Here is a 27,997-nt window from a genome sequence, read left to right on the forward strand (position 1 = left end):
TGTTCTCCCATATTAACAGGGACTTGATGAAATAAACGTATAAATGACCCCTCACTTGCTCTAGTGCTCTTGGGAGGTGGTGATCTTTGGGGTATATAAATACTCCGAAATTACCATCTCTTTTAAGGGTCTGAGCAGGTGGTGGAGCGGGTTAAGGCGTACCTGTTATGCCAGTTGCTGGAAGGCTTCTGTGCTGGCTAGGGTTCGAGTCCCCTGGTGGGAAAGTGTTCTAAAGTTGTATACTTCACTCTCGTGTTTAGGAGAGTTGTGCCTTAAGCATAGACACAGTGTTCTCCCATATTAACAGGGACTTAATGAAATAAACGTATAAATGACCCCTCACTTGCTCTAGTGCTCTTGGGAGGTGGTGATCTTTTGGGTATATAAATACTCCGAAATTACCATCTCTTTTAAGGGTCTGAGCAGGTGGTGGAGCGGGTTAAGGCGTACCTGTTATGCCAGTTGCTGGAAGGCTTCTGTGCTGGCTAGGGTTCGAGTCTCCTGGTGGGAAAGTGTTCTAAAGTTGTATACTTCACTCTCGTGTTTAGGAGAGTTGTGCCTTAAGCATAGACACAGTGTTCTCCCATATTAACAGGGACTTGATGAAATAAACGTATAAATGACCCCTCACTTGCTCTAGTGCTCTTGGGAGGTGGTGATCTTTGGGGTATATAAATACTCCGAAATTACCATCTCTTTTAAGGGTCTGAGAAGGTGGTGGAGCGGGTTAAGGCGTACCTGTTATGCCAGTTGCTGGAAGGCTTCTGTGCTGGCTAGGGTTCGAGTCTCCTGGTGGGAAAGTGTTCTAAAGTTGTATACTTCACTCTCGTGTTTAGGAGAGTTGTGCCTTAAGCATAGACACAGTGTTCTCCCATATTAACAGGGACTTGATGAAATAAACGTATAAATGACCCCTCACTTGCTCTAGTGCTCTTGGGAGGTGGTGATCTTTGGGGTATATAAATACTCTGAAATTACCATCTCTTTTAAGGGTCTGAGCAGGTGGTGGAGCGGGTTAAGGCGTACCTGTTATGCCAGTTGCTGGAAGGCTTCTGTGCTGGCTAGGGTTCGAGTCTCCTGGTGGGAAAGTGTTCTAAAGTTGTATACTTCACTCTCGTGTTTAGGAGAGTTGTGCCTTAAGCATAGACACAGTGTTCTCCCATATTAACAGGGACTTGATGAAATAAACGTATAAATGACCCCTCACTTGCTCTAGAGCTCTTGGGAGGTGGTGATCTTTGGGGTATATAAATACTCCGAAATTACCATCTCTTTTAAGGGTCTGAGCAGGTGGTGGAGCGGGTTAAGGCGTACCTGTTATGCCAGTTGCTATAAGGCTTCTGTGCTGGCTAGGGTTCGAGTCTCCTGGTGGGAAAGTGTTCTAAAGTTATATATATATATATATATATATATATATATATATATATATATATATATATATATATTTTTTTTTTTTTTTTTTCAAAAGGGAAGGGAGTACCACAATAAAGGAAAATATATATATATATATATATATATATATATATATATATATATATATATATATATATATATATATATATATATATATATATATATATATATATATATATATATATATATATATATATATATATATATATATATATATATATATATATATATATATATATATATATATATATATATATATATATATATATATATATATATGTCGTACCTAGTAGCCAGAACGCACTTCTCAGCCTACTGTGCAAGGCCCGATTTGCCTAATAAGCCAAGTTTTCATGAATTAATTGTTTTTCGACTACCTAACCTAACCTAACTTTTTCGGCTACCTAACCTAACCTATCCTATAGAGATAGGTTAGGTTAGGTTAGGTAGGGTTGGTTAGGTTCGGTCATATATCTACGTTAATTTTAACTCCAATAAAAAAAAATTCACCTCATACATAATGAAATGGGTAGCTTTATCATTTCATAAGAAAAAAATTAGAGAAAATATATTAATTCAGGAAAACTTGGCTTATTAGGCTAATCGGGCCTTGCATTGTAGGCTGATAAGTGCGTTCTGGCTACTAGGTACGTCATTTATATATATATATTATTAAATATGACCGAAAAAGTAAGATTAATAATTCTAACACGAATTTTCTCAATCTTTCGTACATTTCTTTTCACTGTTGGAGGTAAATCAAAAATCAATTCTCCAAAATTCATTTTTATTTCTAGTCTGACGCAACACGAGCGCGTTTCGTAAAACTTATTACATTTTCAAAGACTTTAGTTTACAAATACACAACTGAATAGAACTTACGCATCTCCGATTTTATATCTACATTTGAGTGAGGTGGATGGGGTGAGGTGGCATTAATATGGTATTAATTTCATCAACACAAGACAGAACAAGACGTGGCATTAATAGGGTATTAATTTCATCAACACAAGACAGAACAAGAGGTGGCATTAATAGGGTATTAATTTCATCAACACAAGACAGAACACGAAACAATGGGTATTGAATAGAAGTGTTTGTAGAAAGCCTATTGGTCCATATTTCTTGATGCTTCTAATATTGGAGCGGAGTCTTGAGGTGGGTAGAATATAGTTGTGCATTAATTGGCTGTTGATTGCTGGTGTTGACTTCTTGATGTGTAGTGCCTCGCAAACGTCAAGCCGCCTGCTATCGCTGTATCTATCGATGATTTCTGTGTTGTTTAATAGGATTTCTCTGGCGATGGTTTGGTTGTGGGAAGAGATTATATGTTCCTTAATTGAGCCCTGTTGCTTATGCATCGTTAAACGCCTAGAAAGAGATGTTGTTGTCTTGCCTATATACTGGGTTTTTTGGAGCTTACAGTCCCCAAGAGGGCATTTGAAGGCATAGACGACGTTAGTCTCTTTTAAAGCGTTCTGTTTTGTGTCTGGAGAGTTTCTCATGAGTAGGCTGGCCGTTTTTCTGGTTTTATAGTAAATCGTCAGTTGTATCCTCTGATTTTTGTCTGTAGGGATAACGTTTCTATTAACAATATCTTTCAGCACCCTTTCCTCCATTTTATGAGCTGTGGAAAAGAAGTTCCTGTAAAATAGTCTAATAGGCGGTATAGGTGTTGTGTTAGTTGTCTCTTCAGAGGTTGCATGGCGTTTCACTTTCCTTCTTATGATGTCTTCGACGAAACCATTGGAGAAGCCGTTGTTGACTAGGACCTGCCTTACCCTATAGAGTTCTTCGTCGACTTACTTCCATTCTGAGCTGTGGCTCAGAGCACGGTCGACATATGCGTTAACAACACTCCTCTTGTACCTGTCTGGGCAGTCGCTGTTGGCATTTAAGCACATTCCTATGCTCGTTTCCTTAGTGTAGACTGCAGTGTGGAAACCTCCGCTCTTTTCCATGACTGTTACATCTAGAAAGGGCAGCTTCCCATCCTTTTCCATCTCGTAAGTGAAACACAGCACGGAACTCTGCTCAAATGCCTCCTTCAGCTCCTGCAGATGTCTGACATCAGGTACCTGTGTAAAAATGTCGTCAACATACCTGCAGTATATGGCCGGTTTCAAGTTCATGTCGACTAAGACTTTTTGCTCGATGGTACCCATGTAGAAGTTTGCAAACAGGACACCTAGGGGAGAACCCATGGCGACCCCATCTACTTGCTTATACATGTGCCCATCCGGGCTCAAGAAGGGTGCCTCTTTAGTACAAGCTTGGAGTAGTTTCCTCAGAATATTTTCTGGTATGTCAAGAGGAGTACAGGCTGGATCACGATACACTCTGTCGGCTATCATCCCGATTGTCTCGTCCACAGGTACGTTGGTAAACAGCGATTCTACGTCCAACGAGGCTCTTATCCCTGTGGCCCGTGTGCCCCGCAGTAAGTCAACAAATTCCTTTGGAGACTTCAGGCTGAAGGCGCAAGGAACATAAGGAGTCAGCAGGCCGTTGAGTCGCTTCGCCAGTCTGTACGTGGGTGTGGGTATCAGGCTAATGATTGGCCGAAGTGGGTTTCCAGGCTTGTGTGTCTTGACATTTCCATACGCATATCCAGGTTTATATTCCCCAATGATCTTTGGCAGGTGGAGTTCGGATTTCTTGGCGTTCACAGTTTCGATCAGTTTGTTGACCTTTGCTTTCAATTCGGCTGTTGTGTCCTTCGTTACCCTTTAGAACTTAGTTTGGTCAGAGAGTATGAGGTTCATTTTCGCCAGATATTCGTCTTTTTTAAGAATGACATATATTGGCGACTTGTCACCTCTCCTGACAACTATCTCCTTGTTCTCACGAAGGCTTTTAGCTGCCGCTTTGAGCTCGGGGGACATTATGGTGCTTCTGTAATTGCCTCGATTCTTTCCTCCTGCAATAAGTTCTGCTTGTAAGGTATCTTTGGTAGTGACCTTCTTTTGTGTCTCGAGGTCGAATATGTCGTCCAACAGAATTTCCAACTCCACTTTCCGGGCCATCTCACTCGGTCTGGACATAACATGACAGTTTATGCCCAGATTTAGGAGAGTGACTTGGTCCTCAGTGAGGTTAATTCCTGCAAGGTTCAGGAAGCCATCTCTTGGTCGTGGAATTGCCACGACAATACAAAACATAATTTTTTTTTACATTGTATCTATGCCCTGAGAAATAATGAACATAGGATGTTAAGATTCGTAGGTTTTCTGTAGACACTAAACTTTAGTGAAAAATCTTCCCCATGAATAAGTACATCTAGGAATGGCAAACATTTATCAATTTCAGTCTCCTTAGTAAATTTTATAGAGGTGACTTGATCGTTAAGTCTAGCTACAAATTCGTCTGTGTTTACATCTGTACGCCATATACACAAAATATCATCAACATATGTAAACCATGAAACGATTCCAGGAATAATTTTTTAAATAAATTTCTTTTCGAAGAATTCGATGTACAAGTTTGAAAGCAATGACGGTAAAGAATTCCCCATTGCCATTCCAAAGGTTTGTAAATAATACTCATTATTAAAGGTAAATTTACATTTTTTTTTGCACAACTTAACAAGATTAACAACAATATCAGCAGAAAGAGGTAAAACATGATTTATTAGTTCATGAGCAAGATATTCCATAATATCATCAACAGGCACCTTTTTAAACAAAGAACAAACGTCAGAACTGATTAACTTTACATCAGGAGTGATTAAACACTATTCAATTTGTTAAGTAATTTAAGAGAATTGGTCAAATGACAAGAGGAAATAGTTTCTAACAATGGGGACAAGATTTTAGTAAGCCATTTAGAAAGCTTGTAAGAAATGGATCCCACAGAACTGATGATAGGCCTCATGGGATTGTTAGGTGTAAGCGTCTTGACAAGTCCATACAGATATGGTAATGAAGGTGATGAGGTAGTAAATTTATTAAGAAGACCTTTATGATTACTTAACAACTTCCTCAAGCTGCTGTTGAAGAACTTGATGTCATCAAGAGGATTTTTCCTGAGTTTAGTGTATGATGAAGAATCTTGGTGGAGATCATTCATTTTCGAAATGTATAATAGCAACATTTGCAAATTTGCTCATGATACGAAAATCGGTAGGGAAATTAATTCGGAAGAGGACTCACTATCACTTCAAGTTGATCTAGATAGGGTTTTGAAATGGTCAAAGGATTAGCAAATGCAGTTTAATGCTGATAAATGTAAAGTTCTGAGGCTAGGTAATGATGATAGAGTTACAAGATACGAGTTAGATGGTGTTGAGATTGCGAAGTCGGATTGCGAAAGGGATCTGGGAGTTATGATTAGTAAGAATTTAAAACAAAAGGATCAATGCAAAGGATCATCATAGACAACTGGGAACACTTCTATGGAAGAAATGAAATGTATGCTCGTGATGGGGTGCATCTATCGACGGCTGGGGTTGTTGCTGTTGTGAACTCGTTGGAACCAGTGGTTAGAGGTGTTTGTTTGGGTTTAAACTGTTAGCAGATAGTGGTATGGGAATTGATTTGGAGGAAGGAGGTAATAAAAGTATGTGTTCGTGGGAGAAAAGAATTGGCAAAATGATCAGGGAAAGAAAAGGGCCTCAAAATAATAATTCACTTAGGATATATTACACTAACAGTAGAAGTCTAAGAAATAAAATTAATGAATTAAATGCTCTTGTCTGCACAGAAAAAATAGATATTATTGCACTTACCGAAACGTGGATGAATGTAGAAAATAGAGAACTATTAGCTGAATATCAGATAAATGGTTTTAAACTATTTCACACAGATAGATATATTAGACGAGGAGGGGGAGTAGCCATATATGTTAGGGACAATTTGAAATGTAGTCTCAAAGAGGGAATCAAAACTGAGCCACACACACAAACTATTTGGATAGAATTAAACGAAAAAGCAAATAATATTATAATAGGAGTTATATATAGGCCACCAAATTTAGACAGAATGGAAGCAAAGCATCTATGGGATGAAATATCTAGAGCATTTAGATCTAACAGTATTTATGTCATGGGTGACATTAATTTTAGTGGAATAAACTAGGTGAACAAAACAGGGAATAGTGAAGCAGAAGATTTTCTAGAATTAATTGACGATTGCTTTCTTACGCAACACATTAAGGAACCAACGCGGGAAAATAATATTTTAGATTTAGTATTAACTAACAGGGAAACACAAATTAATGACATCGAAATAGGGAGTGAGCTAGGGAACAGTGATCACAAAGTAATCAGATTTAGCATAGAATGGAATAGACCTGTAGGAGAAAATTCTGTTAAAGTGCCAGATTTTCGAAAAGCTGATTTTAATAGCCTAAGAATTTTTTTGGGTCAAATAGATTGGAAAGTCTTGGGTATGGGGTGTGGGCCGGTCTTTGAGCGAGACATGAACCCAGCGATAGGTGACGTAAAAGGGGATTTCGATGTGGATTTAATATATAACTTATTTAAGAATATTCTAAACACAGCACAGGTACGTAGTATGCCATACAAATTGAATAGATCGAATACTAATGACCCAAAGTGGATAACAAATAATTTAAAGAACCTTATAGGTAAAAAGAGAGCTTGGTACAAAAGGATTAAGAATGGGGAAGTCAGTTTAGAACAGGAATTCATACAACTGGTTAGAAATGTTAAAAAAGAGATTAGGAAAGCAAAAAAGAAACTATGAAGTTCGCATAGCAGAGCAAGCAAAGTCAAATCCTAAAGAGTTTTTTCAGTTATATCGAACTAAGACTAGGGAAAGGATAGGTCCATTAAAATCTGAGACAGGTCAAATAACGGATAATGACAAGGAGATGAGTAGTATTTTTAACAAATATTTTATATCTGTATTTACTAAAGAAGAACTTAACAATATGCCTTCAGCCGAACAAGTCTATGTGGGTGGGGACGAGGACAGGTTGACTAGTTTAGCAGTTACCAGGGAGGAATTAATTAAATAATTAGAAAAAACTAAAACCAAAAAAATCCCCAGGGCCGGATGAAGTGTTTGCCAGGGTGCTTAAAGAATGCAAAGAGGAGCTTTCCAAGCCACTGTCTACCAGATTTAATAAATCAATAGAGTCAGGCAGAGTGCCAGAGTCATGGAAGGTAGCTAATGTGGTACCAATTTTTAAGAAAGGAGATAGATCACTTGTATCAAACTATCGGCCAATTAGCCTAACGTCTATTGTGGGAAAGTTACTTGAATCAATAATTGCAAATACAATTCGTCTCCATCTTGAAAAACATAAATTAATAAATGAGTCGCAACATGGTTTTACAAATGGCCGTTCATGTTTAACAAATTTGCTAACTTTTTATTCCAGCATAGTTGAGGCAGTTGATAGTGGTAAGGATTGTGATGTTGTGTACCTTGACTTTGGCAAAGCTTTTGACACAGTGCCACATGAAAGACTAATTAAAAAAATAGAAGCTCATGGTATTGGGGGTGCTATATTAACTTGGATTAGGGCATGGCTATTCCAAAGGAAACACAGAGTTAGTATAAATGGGGTTAAGTCAGAGTGGGATAATGTTGTTAGTGGAGTACCTCAGGGCTCTGCCCTGGGACCTCTGTTGTTTATAATATATATAAATGATTTAGATTCAGGTTTGAGTAGCAACATTTGCAAATTTGCCGATGATACGAAAATCGGTAGGGAAATTAATTCGGAGGAGGACTCACTATCACTTCAAGTTGATCTAGATAGGGTTTTGAAATGGTCAAAGGATTGGCAAATGCAGTTTAATGCTGATAAATGTAAAGTTCTGAGGCTAGGTAATGATGATAGAGTTACAAGATACGAGCTAGATGGTGTTGAGATTGCGAAGTCGGATTGCGAAAGGGATCTGGGAGTTATGATTAGTAAGAATTTAAAACAAAAGGATCAATGCATGAATGTTCGTAATAAGGCGAATAGGACACTGGGATTTATTAATCGAAGCGTTAGTAACAAGACACCTGGTGTGGTTCTTAAGCTATATCTTGCTCTGGTTAGGCCCCATTTAGATTATGCAGTTCAGTTTTGGTCGCCGTATTATAGAATGGATATAAATTCACTTGAATGTGTCCAATGTAGGATGACTAAGTTAATTCCCCAAATTAGAAATCTTTCATATGAAGAAAGATTAAGTTGCATTCGCTGGAAAGGCGAAGAGTTAGGGGTGGCATGATAGAGGTTTACAAGTGGATGAATGGACATAACAGGGGGGATATTAATAGGGTATTAAAAATATCAACACAAGACAGAACACGAAACAATGGGTATAAATTGGATAAGTTTAGATTTAGGAAAGACTTGGGTAAATACTGGTTCAGTAACAGGGTTGTTGATTTGTGGAACCAATTGCCGCGTAACGTGGTGGAGGAGGGGTCCCTCGATTAATTCAAGCGCGGGTTGAACAAGTATATGTGTGAGATTGGGTGATTATAGATAGGAGCTGCCTCGTATGGGCCAATAGGCCTTCTGCAGTTACCTTTGTTCTTATGTATTCCTCCTTGTTTAGAATAACAACAGTGCTGGATTTATCAGCCTTTGTTATATGAATGGAGGGGTCGGCTCTTAACTTCTGTAAGCTTCGTCTGAACCTTTCAGGGAAATTGTTTGTTTGAGGCGTCAACATTGAACCATAAACAGTACCTTTTAGTAGGTTTAGGTTTTGTGGATAGAGTGTGAGTTTTGTTTTTCAAGCTGTAACAATGAACTAGCAATCTTTACTGCAGAAGGTTTATTTGAAATGGCAAAAACCACCATAACCTAAAGCAGTAACCACATTTTCCCATATCGACTTGGATGACAAATTCAGCACGTTGTTTGGATTGGATTTCTTTGTCCAATCACTATTTTTAATCAGACTTTCTAACTTGCGCTTTAGAATTTTTTGTAGCTGATTAATTTTTCTGCATTAGCTGTATATCAATATCAATTTCGCTAGACTCTACTATTTTCTAGTACGGCATTTTTTGCCCTTCTGTAAAATATACGTCAGAATGCGACGTGTTTTTAGGAGGACGGGTTGAGGTGTGAACAGGGTTGCCGTTTTTAAATCTGCCGAAGCATAGCCGCAGACTCTCCAGTGCTCAGTGCAGGCAGTGGCAGCAAGATGCAGGGGTTACCCTGCCAATACTAGCAAAAGATAGCATCTTAAAATATAAAAGTAAATCATGCTATCATTATAAAGCAAGTATTTCACTCCATCTATTTTAAAATCTGAAAATTTATCTCTATCAAATTTTTATTTGATTTGTATAGTCTTTGCAAGCAGTTTTCTTTGTTCTTAATTCCAATTCATCTCATGGTTTTCTAGTTTATTCATCTCTAGAATTCTGCTTTTCTTCTGGTCTTTTCACATTCCGTTTACTCTATCACACTATAACTTTGTTCTCACACAAAATCTACCTCTTTTTCTAAAAATCTACCTCTTCTTCATCCAATTGATCAGTTCCAATACCTTCACAGGTATGTGCCACATCACACCATCATCCTTTTGTATGCCATTCAACATCACACTTAAGTGTGATGTTGATCCAATAACCAACATCACACTTAAGTGCGATGTTGGTTATTGGATCTTCTCGTTATCTTGAGGTTATCTTGAGATGATTTCGGGGCTTTAGTGTCCCCGCGGCCCGGTCCTCGACCAGGCCCCCACCCCCAGGAAGCAGCCCGTGACAGCTGACTAACTCCCAAGTACCTATTTACTGCTAGGTAACAGGGGCATTCAGGGTGAAAGAAACTTTGCCCATTTGTTTCTGCCTCGTGCGGGAATCGAACCCGCGCCACAGAATTACGAGCCTGCGCACTATCCACCATGCTACGAGGCCCCCATTCATTTACCTAATATGTTATTTTTCTAAATCTTTTTCTCTCTCTTGAGTTTGTGTGAGGTATAATCATTTAAACTTACTCTCCATAATACTTATGGAGAATTCAGACTCGTGGGATTTATTATATATTTTAATTATTAATTAATTTATTTAATGAATTCTAGTTTATAATTTACAATTAATCTATTTATTATTTTTATTTATTAATTTCCATCTCTCACCTTAGGGTTTGGGGACTTTATTTTCGTATGTCTGCAGAGTGCTGAATGGTGCTTACCCCTTGTGGAGGGAACCATATTCAAAATACCCGTCAGGGTAACTTTTTAGATTAGCCGCTCCTGATTGGTGGGCGGCAGCTCGTCACCGTGCGTCTGCGCATCACCCATGCGCATGCCTGGAGGCGAGAAGGAGGCCAGACGAGAACCGCACCTGACTGAGAACGGACCTGTTAGCAACGCCCCCTGGACTGTGGTTATCCAGCACCCCATATTGGCCAGCTATCATTGGACCTCGCCCATCCTCGCCCCTGGAAGCCGTCGTATTGCTTCAGCAACCCTGGGAGAAGACTTCAGCCCAAGGTGAGCCGCTGTTTCCCCCATTTTCTACACATTCTATTGTATGTTGATTACCACGTGGTTGGTCAGCCATAGCCCCTAGGCGACCGCCTCCACACTGGCGCAGTGAGTAATCGGCCTACACGGTGATGAAGAGGACCTCGCCACCCTGTACACATCATTATCCTGCTGCAAGTGATTGAGACCGTGTTCAACATTGCAGTGAAATTTACTGTCGTCGGTTGCACCATAGATGTTCTCCAGTTTGCTAGGACTTGATTTGTGATTTTCAGCTGCGTTGTCTCTGATTTTGTGTTTCCTGATTCCAGTATTTGTGCTTTATTCCCCCATTTCTTGCATTTCCCTGTGATTTTCTATAATTCGTCGTACCTTTGTTCCTGCTTCAAGAGTGTTCTACAACCCCCATGCATCCAGCAAGATTTTCGACGTTAGATTCATTTCCCAGATTTTTTGCCCTCTTTGCTGCATCAATTTTCCCCATTTTTGGCAATTTTCTCTATTTTTGATGAATTTTGGTGTATAAAATTATTATCAAGACGACGCCATCACCACGCTGCGTCGCCGCCATACTTGTTCCTACCTGCGGCCAGCCCCACCCACCTGTTGGCGTCTGCTCTACCAGTTGGCGTTCCCACTTCCTATTAAGGTTGTACCATCAATTTTCTTTGCATTTCCTTTTTTTCTAAATATTTTACATCAGAATTAGCAGTATTCAGTATTTTTGTACTTAAAATAGGAGTGAGGAGGAAGTTGATCCCTCACGGATTCAGCCTTCGTACACGAGCGTATCTGGGCTCAGTGTTATTGTTTACTCACGGTTGTGGAGGACTCAGAGGCGTCAGCTATCGTAGGTGTTTGTTGCATCTTATTGGACTGTCTCCTACTTTGCCTTCACGAACTTTCCTTATATATATGACTCCAAGGAGACATATGTGTCAAGAAAATTTGTGCTGGTGTACTAGAAAATTTGTGCTGGTGTACTAGAATCCTGAGAAAAAAAAATCATACTTCTACCCTGAACTTACCCATTCCTCTGAAATTGGATGTGTTGTTCTTTAACAGGTGCATGAATTTTGACCTGTATACTCATTGCTGAATACAGATATTAGTGAATAAACTTACTTTTCAGTAACATTTGATAAATAATTCATTCCGTCCACCACCTCGAGAACTCGATTATGATGGTAAATCTGATTGGACTCCATTCTATCGCCGTTTCACATCGTATGCAGCGGAAAAAGATTGGAGTGGCACGACTTCTCTAACAAACTTGGGTTGGTGTCTTAAGGGAAAAGCTAGTGATTTTTACAACGGGATACTAGACCGGGAACCATCAATTGATTATACTCGCATGATGCACAAACTTGTAAAGAGATTTGGAGATAGGAAGGTTTTAGACGTGGCAAAAATGAAATTTTCTCAGGCCCACCAGGAGAATGGTGAGGACATCTTAGAATGGGCTGATAGAGTCCAGCACTTGGCCCATCGAGCCTACAAACATCTGGAACGGGGAGAGGAAGAGCAGATGGCAATCATGCGATTTGGCCAAGGTTTGTTAGATAAGCGTTTAGCAGAATATATTTCCAACGCTAATATTTCGTCCATGGAAAAAGCCATTGATAGGGCTCAAACATTTCAGCATAATTCTGTTGCTATTCACGGGTCAGCAGGGTTATCCTCAGTTAGTTCCCAGCAGCAGAGGTCCCAATGGCCAGCAGTGCGGATAAATGCCGTGGGTAGGCCTTCCCGATATGAACAACCAGCCAGGAGTAATTTAGCTTTCCACCTCCGCTCAAGGACACCCACAAAATCACCAGAGTTGTCACCGGCTAATCGTTTATCAGGCCAGGGTAAGGGGGGTCTCCGGCAAACAAATGCTGGATCAGGATCCCCATCTCTTGCGGGAATGGATACAAAATTAGATAAATTGACAGGCATGAACGCAAAACTAGACGAAGTCGTCTCAAGAATCTCAGGGGTTCGTGACAAATTGATGAGGTATGTGAGGGTTTGAGGCGTCTCACAAACGCCATCATATCGCCTCAGGGCCAACGCTCCCCATCACCTAGGAGGAGTAATAATTGTTACCTATAAGGGGAAGAGGGTCATTTAGCTCGCGATTGCCAACAATCTAAGAGTGGCTGGGACGAAGGCCGCAAACAGGAAGAGCGTTCTTATGATAAGTATCATGTTTCATTTTTGGAGGAGGATCAGTCTTTAAACAAAGATGGGTCGGCTCAAGAGGCCTAGATTCGACCCATGACTTGCCAGGCCAGCAGTGCGTGGGTTACACCAACTCCAATGACACAAAGTCCTTCTCGAGGGTTCAAAACTTATACCCTCCAAATACCAGCACTGGATATTCATCAGGAAAATTGGCCGCCTGATCAGACATTTGCAGAAGGTGCACCTGAAACGATAGCACCGGCGGACGAAAAGGACATAAGCGACGGACAAGTGTCACAAGATGAAGATGACTTCTATCAACATGAGGGAGTACATTTAAGGTTCCAGCAAGTAGGTGAAGAGGAAGGATTCTCTCAAGAGCAGAGTAGTTATTTTCCCAGGGAGGATGAGGTAGACCAATCCTGCACACCCGAGGGCATCGATAAGCAGGAAAGGGAGGAACAAGAACAAATAACTATTAGGTAATTACGGTCTGGGTCCATGTTCTGGATCCCAATTCAAGTAGAGAATGTAATGGTGAAAGCAATAGTTGACACAGCGGCAGAGGTCACAATTATTTCTCAAGGGGTTCATCAACAGTTGATACCTCCACCCCCAGTAATAAGGCGGATCACACTCAATACCGCGGATAAATGTATGTGTATTCCAGGAACACTGATAGGGCCAGTTACATTACTAAATGCTGGAGGGAAATTTGAAGTAAACTTATATGTTGCACCAATTGAAGATAACATGCTATTGGGGCTTGATTTTATGAAACTTCAGGGTATCAGCCTGGCCTTGGCCCAATCTCAAATGATATTACAGGGACAAATTATTCCTATGCAATTGGGAAGGGAAGATACACCAGACCCAAACTCCAACCCTTGCATAGCTAAAGTAGCAGTGTCTCAACACACGGTCATTCCACCTCGGTCGATGGCAAACGTCCTATGTGAACTGGACAATAACATGCCACAATACCTAGTAGAACCCTTGGATGAGGGGAGGGTACCAATAATGTGCACTTTACACCAAAATGGAAAAACCCTACGAATGTGTACTTAATGTCACAGAAAGGAACCTCACATTGAAGAGACAGGTGCATGTGGCTAACGCAGAAGCAGCATGGGAAGTTTTACCCAAATCTAGGCCAGCGATGGCTGTAAGGTCGATAGGGGAAACATCACAGGAAACCCACAATAATCTACCCAATCATATGTTAAGCGTGTTACAGGACATAGAAGAGACCCTGACAGCAGAACAGGTGTGCCAACTATCTCGTTTGTTATTGACATATAAAGATGTATTTGCGGCAAGCGAATTTAACTTGGGTTCTTTTAATGAAGTGTCACATCACATCAACACAAGCAATGCCAGACAGGTGAAACCAAAAATTCGACGAACACCAGCATGTTTTGCACAGGAGGAAAAAGGACATCTTCAGCGTATGCTTGATGCAGGTATTATTCAACCATCAATATCTGAGTGGGCATCAGCACCAGTATTAGTGAGGAAGAGGGATAGCTCAGTTCGGTGGTGCGTGGACTACCGGGAACTGAATTCCCGTACCATAAAAGATGTATATCCACTTCCATTAGTTGATGAATGTTTAGACACGTTGGCAGGGAACGAATGGTTTAGTAAATTAGATGCCAATTCAGCGTATTACCAAATTAACGTAGCAGAGGAAGACAGAAAAAAGACGGTATTTATCACCAAGTATGGTCTTTTTGAATTTAAGAAAATGGCTTTTGGCCTTTGCAATGCACCAGCTACTTACGCAAGAGTAGTGAATCTAGTGGTACGGGAATTAAATTGGGAGACCATGCTAGCTTTTTTGGATGACATCTTAGTGCTAGGTGAATCCTTTCAGAGTCATCTCTTCAACCTGGAACAAGTTTTTGAACAATTTAGAAAATATGGTCTACGCCTTAAACAGCAAAAATGTGCTTTATTTAGAAGGTGGGTGGAATTCTTGGGCAGAAAAGTTAGCCGGACGGGGCTGGAATTGGGAAAGGAGGCAATAGAGGCAGTGGTGAGCTGGCAAACTCCTAGGTCATCCAAGGATGTGGAAAAATTCTTGGGATTAGCCAACTATCACAGGGCTTTTATAAAAGGATTTGCGGAGCTAGCAGCCCCTTTGTATGCCTTAACCGGGGCAAACAAATTTAAGTGGGAATGTAAACATCAAGAGGCTTTCGGCGCTATCAAAACTGCTTTGACTACGGCCCCTGTTTTGGGATTACCCAATGGACAGGATCCATTTATCCTAGATATTGACACCTCTGATTGGGCAATAGGTGCTGAGTTGCTGCAAGTTCAGGACGAGCAGGAGAAGGTCATTGCTTATGCTAGTTTTGCACTAACCCCAGAGCAGAGACGGTATTGCACTACCAAGAAGGAATTGTTGGCAGTTGTGAGGTTTACCAGGCTTTTTTGGCACTATTTACTGGGCCGGCCTTTTATTATCCGAATGGATCATGGCAGTCTGGTATGGTTGACTAGGTTCAAGAACCCCCAGGGCCAATTAGCTCGTTGGTTGGAAGAACTAAGCCAGTTTGACTTGAAAATACAACACAGGGCCGGAAAGAAACATACCAATGCGGACTCGTTGTCGAGGGAAGGGGACAACCAGCAGCTATGTACACATTTTCGTCATGACGTTCCCTTACAGGATTTACCGTGCGGGGGCTGTTCTTATTGTCACAGGACACACCAAAACTGGGCAACATTCCAAGAAACGGTAGATGACGTGGTCCCACTAGCTACTGGATCATTCAATTGTGCATGTAGTATTCAGGCTCGGAGGACAATTAGACAAATAAACACCAAGCCTCTTTCGACAGACTGGTGGTTGGAACACGACGATTTGATTGTGTTCCCATGGGACCCGGGGAAAATACAGATCAACGAGAAGTAGAGGACACATCCGGAATGAGATGGGATGAAGTCCTACCAAACATAGTAAGCATTCGAATACTCACAAAGGCCACGAGGGAAAGATATGGGATGCCCATTCGTGAATTGCAGGAGCAAACTGAAAATGACCCAGACATGAGTATGGTGAGAGCATGGGTAGGGGGCCAACAACCGGCAGAAGGGGACTTATTCGAGCCAGCCCCGCCATAAAATACTACTGGCTCAACAAAGAGGCCTTTGTTTTTGAAAATGACCTTTGGTGGTGGCATAAGGTAGACCAGGATGAAATGGCTCAAAAACTGTTGTACATCCCAAATAGCTTGAGAGAGGAAGTGTTGAATTTATGCCATGATATACCCGATATGGGTCATCAGGGCAGGAACCGCACATTGGAGAGAGTAAAAGCAAAGTATTTCTGGTACGAACTAACAACCCAGGTTGCGAATTATGTGGATTCGTGCCGTCTCTGCAGTATCAACAAAAAAGCGTCCAAATCCAGTAGGCATGAATTACTCAGGTACCATGCAGGGGCATCAATGGAAAGGGTCCACTTAGACTTTTTGGGACCACTGCCCAAGACTCAGAAGGGGAATGAATATCTTTTGGTAATGGTGGACCAATTTACCAAATGGATAGAATGCGTGCCACTACCATCCCAAACCACAGAGGATACGGCAAGAGCGGCGCTCGATGGATTCTTCACCCGGTATGGGTATCCATTTAAAATATTAATCGATCAAGGGAGAAATTTTGAGAGTGACTTGTTCACTAAACTTTGCGAGATGATGCACATCCACAAGACCCGTACCACAGCTTATAGGCCGTCAGCGAATGGCCAGGTAGAACGGTGCAATAGAACCATCATGGATGCCTTGCGATGTTATGCCAGTTCTCAACAGGACAGTTGGGATGACTACGTTCAACACATAGCTGGGGCAATTAGGTCAAGCGTGAATCGACGAACGGGATTCACTCCTAACAAGTTAATGCTTGGCCGAGAAACTAACCAGCTGATAGATCTGATGTATCCCCGGGAGGGATGTCCTATTCAAGAAGCAATACCCTATTTAGCGCAGTTGCAACAGGAAATAGAAAGGGCACACGAGCTAGCCCGGAAATCTCTCTCATCTACTCAAGAACGAATGAAGAAGGATTACGATCTGAGGGCACGATTACAGACCTATGAAAAGGGCGATCTGGTTTATCTACTGGATACAGCACAGACAAAAGGGCAGTGCAAGAAATTATCGCCACAATGGAAAGGACCAGGAATCATCATACATAAATTTTCATCCTGTTTATTTAGAGTTAAACTTCAACGTGACCTCATTACAATAAATCATGATAGACTAAAGAAGTGTAAGGACCGTGTACGTCCAAACTGGGTGGTTCAATTCAAGCAGCACATGACACAAGTTCCAGAAGCGACATCATTACCTTTTCAAGAATTTTACTGCATATGTAGGGAACCATATGACAGAAAATTTATGGTGCAATGTGATGGGCATGCGGAATGGTTTCATGGGAGCTGTGTGGGAGCAACCGTGGCGAATGTACGTTCTCAGCCGGAGTATATATGTCCATGGTGTAAGAACGCACGTAGGGAATAATTTCAATACATGCCTTTCTTACTGTTGAGTCACTATTTATTGCAGCACCACGTCCGAACACAACGATGGCTACCAAGGAGTCATCATCTGATTACTCTGACTACGAGTCAGAAACCCAACGGGAATCAAAGGAACCAGGAAAGATCCGAGGTGTACCTATCATCTCAAAGTGGGGGTTAATCATGAGGTATTTGGATACTCAACTCCAGTTAAGTCGGGTGGAACGTCCTGGAGGGGAGATACTAGAATCTCCGAAGGCCATGGACGAATTCGTTCCATCTTATTACTTCTCTAGCGAGAATATAAGTCTAGCAAGACATCACCAGACCGGAGACACAAGGTCTCTTTCTAATCTTACCTCAAGCGTGGACACGCATTTAGCAACGTGTCACCAAGATTATACAGGCCTACATAACCCCACCAGTGTATTTTTGGCTCCTTCCACCTTGAGCATCTCTTTTTTTGACAGTCACTTCAGGGTGAACGATACCCTGACTAAGGGAGACTTAATTTCCGGTGAGGACACTCTCCTCTCGATTTATGCTATGCGGAAAATTAACCTGCAAATCAAAGAGCTAAATCCAACACCAACCCACGGTTTGGCGGGCGGGGTCATGGCTTATATGAACCCGATGAAATACCTAAGGAGCTGTGAGACTCCTCCGGGGTGGGTAATGTCATTGGGACTCTACCCAGGCTGTGCAGATGCAATATCCCTTAAAACTCTAAAGATATATATGAATGTACTGCCAATTGTACCTCTGGGACCATTTGGGTTTGATTGGGAGACAGCACTCCTGGGAGAAAGGAAAATACAAAGAGACGTTTTCCGACACGTTCTCCAATATGCCTCGGTGAAGCGACCTCTAGTCATCTCCCTACGCTCCCAAAGAGGAGATACATCGGACTTAATTTTCTATACAGCACTCACCGATCTGCAGGAATTCTACGGATCCGCTCAACCTATGCATTTGCGAGGTTTTACAGGGTCGGGAGAGACAGTTCGAAAATGGCTCAAGTTTTTCCCAAATACCTATTTCAGTCTGTATGTCGGGAAAAAGCCAATGATCCAGCAAATAGATGTGTTGAGGGCCATACCAAAAGAGCGATGACTCCTGGAGTCAGCGGCACCTGTGACCACCAAGGCAGGACCAAACCCGCTTACATCACCCGCACACGTCGGGGACGTGGGGATATGTATTGCAAAATGGCTAAACGTGGACATCAAACTCCTGGCCGAAATTACTACCGAGAACGGTCGGAGGCTGTTCAATCCTGTGCAAAGGAAACAATAAAAGAAAGAAAAAAAAATAATAATAATTATAGAGTGTAGTGTTGTGTAATTGTACAAAGTGTGAATATAAATAATATTATAAATATAGAAAATTAATAAATGAAAATGATATCTAATTTAATACAAATTAAAGGATGCAAGGAGGTACTTGCATGCCAATAAAATATATAATTTTATACTTAATAAAAAGTGAATCGTGCATGTGTAAATAATAAACCAATGACAATATTCTTTTTTAATTAAAACCAGACATTCTATTCCATTACCATGCACACCATTCCACTCCTCAATTGAAGCCAGTAGTGGGTGCATCCAAGAAAGGGACAGTTTAAGTTATATTAATTTCTAATACACCCCTTACTTTATAAAGACGGGGGGAGTGTGGAGGAAACCATATTCAAAATACCCGCCAGGGTAACTTTTTAGATTAGCCGCTCCTGATTGGTGGGCGGCAGCTCGTCACCGTGCGTCTGCGCATCACCCGCGCGCAGAGAAGGAGGCCAGACGAGAACCGCACCTGACTGAGAACGGACCTGTTAGCAACGCCCCCTGGACTGTGGTTATCCAGTACCCCATATTGGCCAGCTATCATTGGACCTCGCCCATCCTCGCCCCTGGAAGCCGTCGTATTGCTTCAGCAACCCTGGGAGAAGACTTCAGCCCAAGGTGAGCCGCTGTTTCCCCCATTTTCTACACATTCTATTGTATGTTGATTACCACCATTGAAGATAGCACCACTTCATAAAGGAGGAAATAAGGCAGAGGCAAAAAATTACAGACCGATAGTGCTAACATCGCACATCATAAACAATTTTGAGAGTGCTAAGAAGTAAAATCACAAAATACATGGAATCACAGCAACTCCATAACCCCGGACAACATGGTTTCAGAACAGGGCGCTCTTGCCTGTCGCAGTTGCTGGACCACTATGATATGGCATTAGATGCTATGGAAGACAAACATAACGCGAATGTAATTTACACAGATTTCGCAAAAGCTTTTGATAAATGTGACCATGGTGTTATTGCACATAAAATGCGTTCAAAAGGAATTACCGGAAAAATAGGCAGATGGATCTACAATTTCCTGACCAACAGAACCCAATGTGTAATAGTCAACAAAATAAAATCCAGCCCATCAACCGTGAAGAGCTCAGTCCCCCAGGGTACTGTGCTTGCTCCAGTACTTTTTCTCATCCTCATTTCGGACATAGACAAAAACACAACCTATAGCACTGTATCATCCTTTGCAGATGACACTAGGATCTTCATGAGAGTAGGCAACATAGAGGACACGGCGAACCTCCAGTCAGATGTAGATCAGGTCTTTCTATGGGCTACAGAAAATAATATTGTGTTTAACGAAGATAAGTTCCAGCTCATGCGCTATGGAAAAAATGAAAATATAAAAACGGAAACCACGTACAAAACTCAGGCAAATCATAACATAGAACGAAAAGGCAATGTAAAGGATCTGGGTGTACTCATGTCGGAACACCTTACCTTTAAAGAACACAATAAAGTAGCCGTCACAACTGCAAGAAAAATGACAGGTTGGATAACAAGAACTTTTCACACTAGAGATGCTATACCGATGATGATACTGTTCAAAACGCTTGTGCTCTCTAGAGTGGAGTACTGCTGCACAATGACAGCACCTTTCAAAGCTGGAGAAATTACTGACCTGGAGAGCGTGCAGAGATCCTTTACTGCTTGGATCCACTCAGTAAAACATCTAAACTATTGGGACCGACTAAAGAGCCTAAAACTGTACTCCCTTGAGCGCAGACGGGAGAGGTACATAATAATTTACACGTGGAAAATATTAGAGGGGCTGGTCCCAAACCTGCACACAGAAATAACATCACATGAGACCAGAAGACATGGCAGGATGTGCAGAATACCCCCGTTGAAAAACAGAGGTGCAACTGGTACTCTGAGAGAGAACTCTATCAACATCAGAGGTCCGAGACTGTTCAACTCGCTTCCACTACACATAAGGGGCATAACTGGCCGACCCCTCACAGTGTTCAAGATAGAACTGGATAAGCACCTCCAAAGGATACCTGATCAACCAGGCTGTGACTCGTACGTCAGGCTGCGAGCAGCCGCGTCCAACAGCCTGGTTGATCAGTCCGGCAACCAGGAGGCCTGGTCGACGACCGGGCCGCGGGGACGCTAAGCCCCGGAAGCACCTCAAGGTGACCAAGGTGACCACGTGGTTGGTCAGCCATAGCCCCTAGGCGACCGCCTCCACACCCTTCTGCACCTATTGTAAGTGTATAGTTGGGTTTCACAGTCGTCGAGGTTGTGTGATTTGAGACACCTTGAGCATTTTCTCTATTCCGCGAGTTGCTTAACATAAGTGTCTCTATCAGGATAATTGGTGCAACGGTATGTTGAATGTTCCTTTTGGCAGAACAAACATGTCCCCAAGCTTACCATACGATTTGGAGTTATGGCTTTGGGGGAACTAATAACAGTAGGCTTGTAGGAATCAGCTGCGTAAGTGTCCTCATTGCCAGATTTTCTCTACCTTGGTGTGGAAGTAATTGATTGATGTTTATTTGGGGTATTTGTTGCATCCTTTAATTTACTATTAGGTACAATCTCTGTATGCTCGGAAAAGGCTTTAACTTCCTCATTTCCTCGTCGTTTGTCTATGACAGAACGTAAACCTTCAGACAAGTCCTGTATTGTCAGGATGGTGTTATGTTGATGTGGGCATAATTCCTCTAGTATATCACTGGACAGTTTTCGTTGAATGGCTTCTTTGGGTATCCACTCAGCAGTGGTTATGTCAACCATCAGGTTAAAGGTTCTCTTCCTTCCATGCTGATGGATTGTAATTAGTCAGCAGTCTGATCAGGTTGAGGTAAGTCCAGCAATTGTAGCACTTGATATATGACATGTTTCTCGTTGTCAGCATTATCTCTAGGGAGCTGGACTCTGAAATTAGTACTGTCACTATTTATATTCAAATGTTCTACTTCACCATTAATTTCAGTTTGGAGGCACGTTAACTCAGTAGCCTTAGGTGTTGTGTTTTCAGAATCCAGAGAATGTGGAAAAACTGTCTGAGAATTGTTCAATTTCTGGTTTATGATATTGGGTGAAGCTGTAGTGGATGAGCCTTTATCATCTTTGAGTGTTTCTATGAAAGGATCTAACCTGGCTTGAGATTTATTCTCAAATGGAGCCAGATCTTCCTTAATATCATCTGTTTTATTTGATGTACTGGCTGCTTTCTCTGAAGCAATCATCCTGTATAAATTATCTAACCTGGCTTGAAATATCTTCCTCATATTGTGTTAGGTCAGACATGAATTGTTCTAATCTTTAACTATTATGTCGTCATCATGGAGTTGATTTTGGTAAGATTTGGTATTTAATTTCAACTGGTCTAATTGGAATAGGATCTGTGATAGTGGAATTTTCAAATGACGTTGGTTAATTAACTAGAGGCTCATATAACAACGTTTCATATTGACTGAGTTCTCTTGTCAGTTGAGAGATCTTGTCAGTTGTCAGTTGTTACATGCTGCTAAAACACATTTTAGTTTCTGTGGATTATTCAAGGTGACTATTTAATTGGATTTGGTAGGACCTATATTATTGGTTCTAATATAACTTGGGTTTTGGCTCATAAATTGTGAGCAAATATTTTGTAATAATAGCCTAGGTTAAATTTTCAGTCACTAGGATAAATCCTACCTGTTGAAGAGGTTGCCACATAAAATATTCATTTGAATATTGATATGCAAATTATTTGAGAGGTAATCAGTATCACTATATGAATTTCATAGTTAGCTCTTGTCAATCGCCGTTGGATGAGAACAACTCTTTTTTTTTTACACTCAAAAATGAAACAATTACATGTAAATGGATATAATATAGAATAATATAAGAATATGTACAACACAACTCTTGTTGTTAATGATCCCACCCAATTAGGGTCTGCACAATTGTTTAAACGATTGCTAGGCTGGACAATTTTTAGCTCAACACAAGACAAGTAATACCCTATCCTGACACTGGTCAGCACAAGTATTTGGATTGGACTAGGCTGATCATTATTCATTTCAACACTAGACCAGTATTGTCCTACCTAGCATGAGGATTGGCAAGAAAATTATATAATATTGTTAACAAAAATAGCATAGTGCAATATTTTATTTGTTTTTATATATTAAATGATTATCTTATTTAGTTAAATATATGTATAATTTTAGTATTGTTAACCTCTCATCCACTGTGGTATTTAATTAGAATTTATTAATTTGTTAATGATCCTAATGCAAAATTAATCCACATATTTATTGGATAAACTTATGTGAAAGTATAGCCATGATTTGAATAGATTTAATATGTACATGAACTCCATGGAAATAAAACACCACCTGTTTCTGTGGACTAGATCTGAGAAATGATGTCTTAATTTTATTGATACACAGTTATACTATGTACCATATTTAATGGTTTTATTTATTTAATATATTAATTTAACTCATATATTACCTGTATTAGGGCTTGGAACAATAATAGTATAATGTTCAGTAACACTATGCGTGCACTGATGTTGAGAATTGATGAGATAGGTTATTGGTGAATAAGTAGTCTGGTTTACGGCTAATTATTTGTTAAATTACTTAATTATGGACTTGCACCAACTCATTTATGGATCATGTAGATCATGGTTTGAAGATCCAAAACATATGGGTTCGAGAATCAGTGTATTTTGTGGGAAAATTGTCGGGATTGATTAATGAGAACTACTTAGAACTTGTAATGTACTAATTTAAAAATGGCTATATGCAAAATTAATACAACTGAAGTCCGTAGCTAGGGTTGTAAATCCTAGCTCCTCTTGTCCTGATGACAGACTGTGGGCTGTAAGGGGAAGATGGGGCCCCTAAGGGTAAATTGAGAAGTTCATTGAAGGTCTATAATCCACCTGCAGACAATTCTACACGTCAGCTTGTATTGTTAATAAGAGGATAAGTTTAAATATCTCACTTCTATAACTGAACAATGATTCTGTTTAAATCAAGGATCTAAACATGTACATAGTCCAGTCTAGCACTATTATTTTAACAGCCAATATTCATACACTAATAAACAGAGCAATTTGTATTATAGAGGTATGATATATGTAAATATGCAATTAAGGACCTAAAATTTGGTCCAAGTACTGGTATCTAGATACAATAAATATATTCAATACGATAAATTTATTTGATAAATTAAGGATAACTGAGTAAACAAGTGTTAACTTAATGTATATTATCAATTATATATACAGATATATTCATTTCATATGAGAAGCTTCAGTCAAACATTATTTGACTTTCAATGACTGAGACTGAATAATCTCAATGAATAAATGTTCAGATAAATTGAAAAGACTCAATGATTGAAAGATTAATCAAAACTTACTAAAATCTGGGGCTTTGCCCCATGCTGTAGCGACAAACAGACGTATTGGATAGATTAAGGTTACACAAGCATGGAATTGGCCAATCAACACACAACAATAGCACTCAATATGCGTATGTTTATCTAGTCTGACTGCCAGTGCCGTCTGACAAGTCGCCAGACTTGATAACCTCTCTTGTAGAGCTTAGACACTTTATTTTTAAGTCACCTTACTGTTTAATACTCTGATAACTTTGCTACTTGATTATGTCCTTAGTTGCATTTGCAGTAGGATAAGATTATGATGATTGTAGTGGTGGAAGCGGCGTCGCTTAGTGTTCCACTCCGCACTCTAATTTAGATAAAAGTACTAGGAATTTTCCCTATAGATATAGTCCAGGTACTCCCCCAGTTAAAGAGAGTAATCAGTAGTGATAATGATAAGTTAGTGTGGCATCCTTAACTGAAAATGTTCACAAGGCACTCACATGTTCGCACTGTTTTTGTCGACAAACGTTCTGTCCCGGGTGCTGGTAGGCGCTTTTCTCCCGAGCTGGCTTCGCGCTCCTCCCTAGGGAGGGTAGCCTTCAATGAATATTTACTTATTATTTTTACTGTCTAGACATATGATTGAGATAAGATGTGATTACAAAATTAATAGATATAGGATTTAAAGATTATTTTTAATACTTGATTATACTATTCATTCCTATTAACGATTTGATTTAATCCTCACAGGAAATCGATTGATGGGTTCCAATAGTTTTTTAATTAAGATATTGTTCTCGAAGCTTCTAGATCCTTAAAAAATCATGCACAAAGTCGCGTAATTACCATATTGCCCTAAGGTGTACGTGATTACAATGGCATTGTCATGTAGGATCTAGATGTAGGATATAATGACTCTGGAGGCATTCTGATATGATTTTGATATGATTCTTAGTACATTTCTTAGATAATTATGTTGATATAGTGTGTAAAATTTCCCAAATATCTGGTTCATCCTGTTCGATGTTGAATAAAACATGGGGAGTTCTGACTAATGAAATTTATTATTTATTTTAATTATGAATTAATTTAGTTAATGAATTCTAATTTATAATTAATAATTAATTTATTTATTATTTATATATTTTGGAAGTGGACTTTATGCTTAATTGAGTGGTCTTTATGGTAATATATGTTCCCACAAGTCAAATCCTACACATGTCGGGGTGGGGGGAGGGGGGGGGTGTTAATTATAGCCTATCAATCGAAATTATCAATTGATAGAAAGTTTACTACAATTATTAATACTACTTGGGTTAATGTAAATGATTAAAAACCTTATTTTTCACTAGAACGCTTCAACATTCAGGTATAGGCGTAGAACATTTGGGTGGCTAGCCAGATCCGTGTTCACGTGCTCATGGCGTCCGTGCCCGTCACGCCAAGTAGCAAGTTGCACCAAGTAGTTGCTGCTAATGTCTTCAGGTTGTTACAAATTTCCTGCTTGGAATATACATAGTAACTAATGCAACTAACATCCTAATAAAATATATTTTATGACAGATAATTATTAGATTATGATGAGAGGTTTACCCAATTTTTGTTCACCTGCCTCATAACCGGTTTGTACAATTTATATCATAAGACCCTGTAATAACAAGTAAATTATTTCGCAAATTGGAAAAGAAGTACTCCCGTAATGATGAGGTTGCAGCAGTAGCTGAACGACAAGATTGTTCCTTTTGCGAGTATTGATGATACTGCCTGAGGTGCGTCCTCACTGAAGCTTATATAGATTAACATCGGCGCCCTCCCTCCTTCCGCAGTTAGGTAACTCCACTAAAAACCAGTTCCATTTTTGACCCGTTTATGGAAAGGTAGGGAGGCGTTGATTTTATGTATTATTCTATTTGATCTAGCCATAAAGAATACTTTTATTGATTATAATGGTAGACAGGTTTTGCAAGTGATTATTGATATTTTAATAGTATATTTTCTGGTGGCGTAGCAATCATTTCTCGTTTTCTCACCGGGAAAATGCTACATGTTTAATATTACTGGCATTGGCAAATATAATAATCTATATTAGTTTGTTAGAACAAGAACAACAGCAATATTAACTGCATTTTGTATTACAAATTATTAAAGGATGTCAGTTTTTCCTAACAATACTGTCGTGACAAAAGACAAACCACAAAACTTTATTTTATATGGATTCTAAAGGCTAACACACTAATACATTTCATTGCAATAATAGTTTTTCCTACATTTCCATCAGTCACCTTCGAAATGTTCTTTTTTTATTTTCAGTGTAATTGCAATAACTCCAAATCACATTCTGCATCTCTATACCCTTTAAGCTTTCTCACATCTATACCAGGAACGGCGAACCTTCCTTTATTTAATATTAGACTTTTCATGTCATTTATTAAAGTGGTTCAGTTTAGTTGAAATAAAAACGAACATGTCAGTGTTTCATAAACAGCAATATACGAACAATATTACTAGCATATAATTATGATAATCGTTACCAATAGATGAGAATTCTTTTAAATATTATAAGAGTTAAATTGATGCATTCGATGATATTCTTGCTTTACTATAGAGTAATATCTAATAACATGTATATCAATAATCAAAATAAACATTACCTCTTGCTGAAGACGGGCACCAGGGGATGGCCTCTAGGGCAGGATAAAGAGAACATCAGGGGTAGGAACTCCTCACGGGCCAAGTAAAAGTCACACTTGCCTGAAACGCAAGTATTTGTTGTATAATATAACAACAGCAATTATACAGTTAAGAATTGAGCTGCATTGGGCAGAGCAAATACAAATCTCCGGCGTGGGGTGCTGTTACCGCTAGGAGGTGGGCTTTGTTTTCAGCATCTGCTGTTTCAATGATTGTTGTGACAGTCTTTTCCATTATTGGGGCTATCCCAGTGGGCCTGCTTGTGGTCTTTTGGGACTTGTGGTCGGGGTTGAGGGTGTGCAATGGTTTCCCATTGTCTGGCTGGTTCGATGAACGTTTGATCATGAGATCCCGCTGTCTCTCTCATACGCTCTGGTAGGATCTGCCCTACTAATTCGTTGGCTGCTGTACATGAGGATAAGAATGCTAGAAGTGCTACCTCAGTTGCCTTTCGTATGCCTATCCCCCAAATCTCACTGGTAATATTGCTTTGTCCCACTGACTGTCATCTAAATCTAGGTTGAGCTCCTTCCTGAATATTGTCACGAGGAGCTCATCATATTGATTTTGAAGTGGGTTGCCGAAAGTGGGTGCACACCTTAAAAAGTATGTTAGCCTGGGCAAGGTAAGGCACTTTGTGAGAAGGTAGGGGGCATCTTGGAAATCCAAATCCCCTATTCTCTCTTCCATCCTCTTTAGGACGTTAAACTTTTCGTCAAGGACTGCAGTAATGGCATTGTGGTCCAGAACAGCTATGCAAAAGAAGAAGGGTGCAAGTGGGTCTCCCTGTTAAATTCTCTCTGCTGAGGTGACGTCGTGTTCCCCAAACAGGAGGGTTGAGTCTTTGCAGTAACCTGCTGACACAAACGGGAGAATGCTTGGGCAATGTTCCTGGACTGCGGTGAGGACTACTTCCTTTTTGACCGAGTTGAAAGCGTTTTTTAAATCTAATTTTACTACTGATTAGTCTTCAGTAAGATAATTAATGTAGGCTCGTGCAGAATAGGCCGCTGCTTCACAGCCTTGGGGGAATCCAGACCCAAGCTGGATGGGTTGCAGCATGATGACTGCTTTCATT

At 40.2% G+C, this 27,997-nt stretch overlaps 1 long non-coding RNA gene across 1 annotated transcript in view; it reads right to left on the reverse strand.

Annotated features, from left to right (window-relative positions):
- LOC138362956 (uncharacterized) overlaps positions 1-26,968 on the reverse strand; it is an 84,879-nt gene extending 57,911 nt beyond the window's left edge. Inside the window, exon 1 of the long non-coding RNA XR_011227934.1 lies at positions 26,880-26,968. This is a non-coding gene — a long non-coding RNA (uncharacterized lncRNA). The remainder of the gene's footprint in view (positions 1-26,879) is intronic.
- Between the last annotated feature and the right edge of the window lie 1,029 nt (positions 26,969-27,997).

This window comes from Procambarus clarkii, chromosome 9, assembly GCF_040958095.1.
Source record: "Procambarus clarkii isolate CNS0578487 chromosome 9, FALCON_Pclarkii_2.0, whole genome shotgun sequence".
Taxonomy (NCBI): Eukaryota; Metazoa; Arthropoda; class Malacostraca; order Decapoda; family Cambaridae; genus Procambarus; species Procambarus clarkii.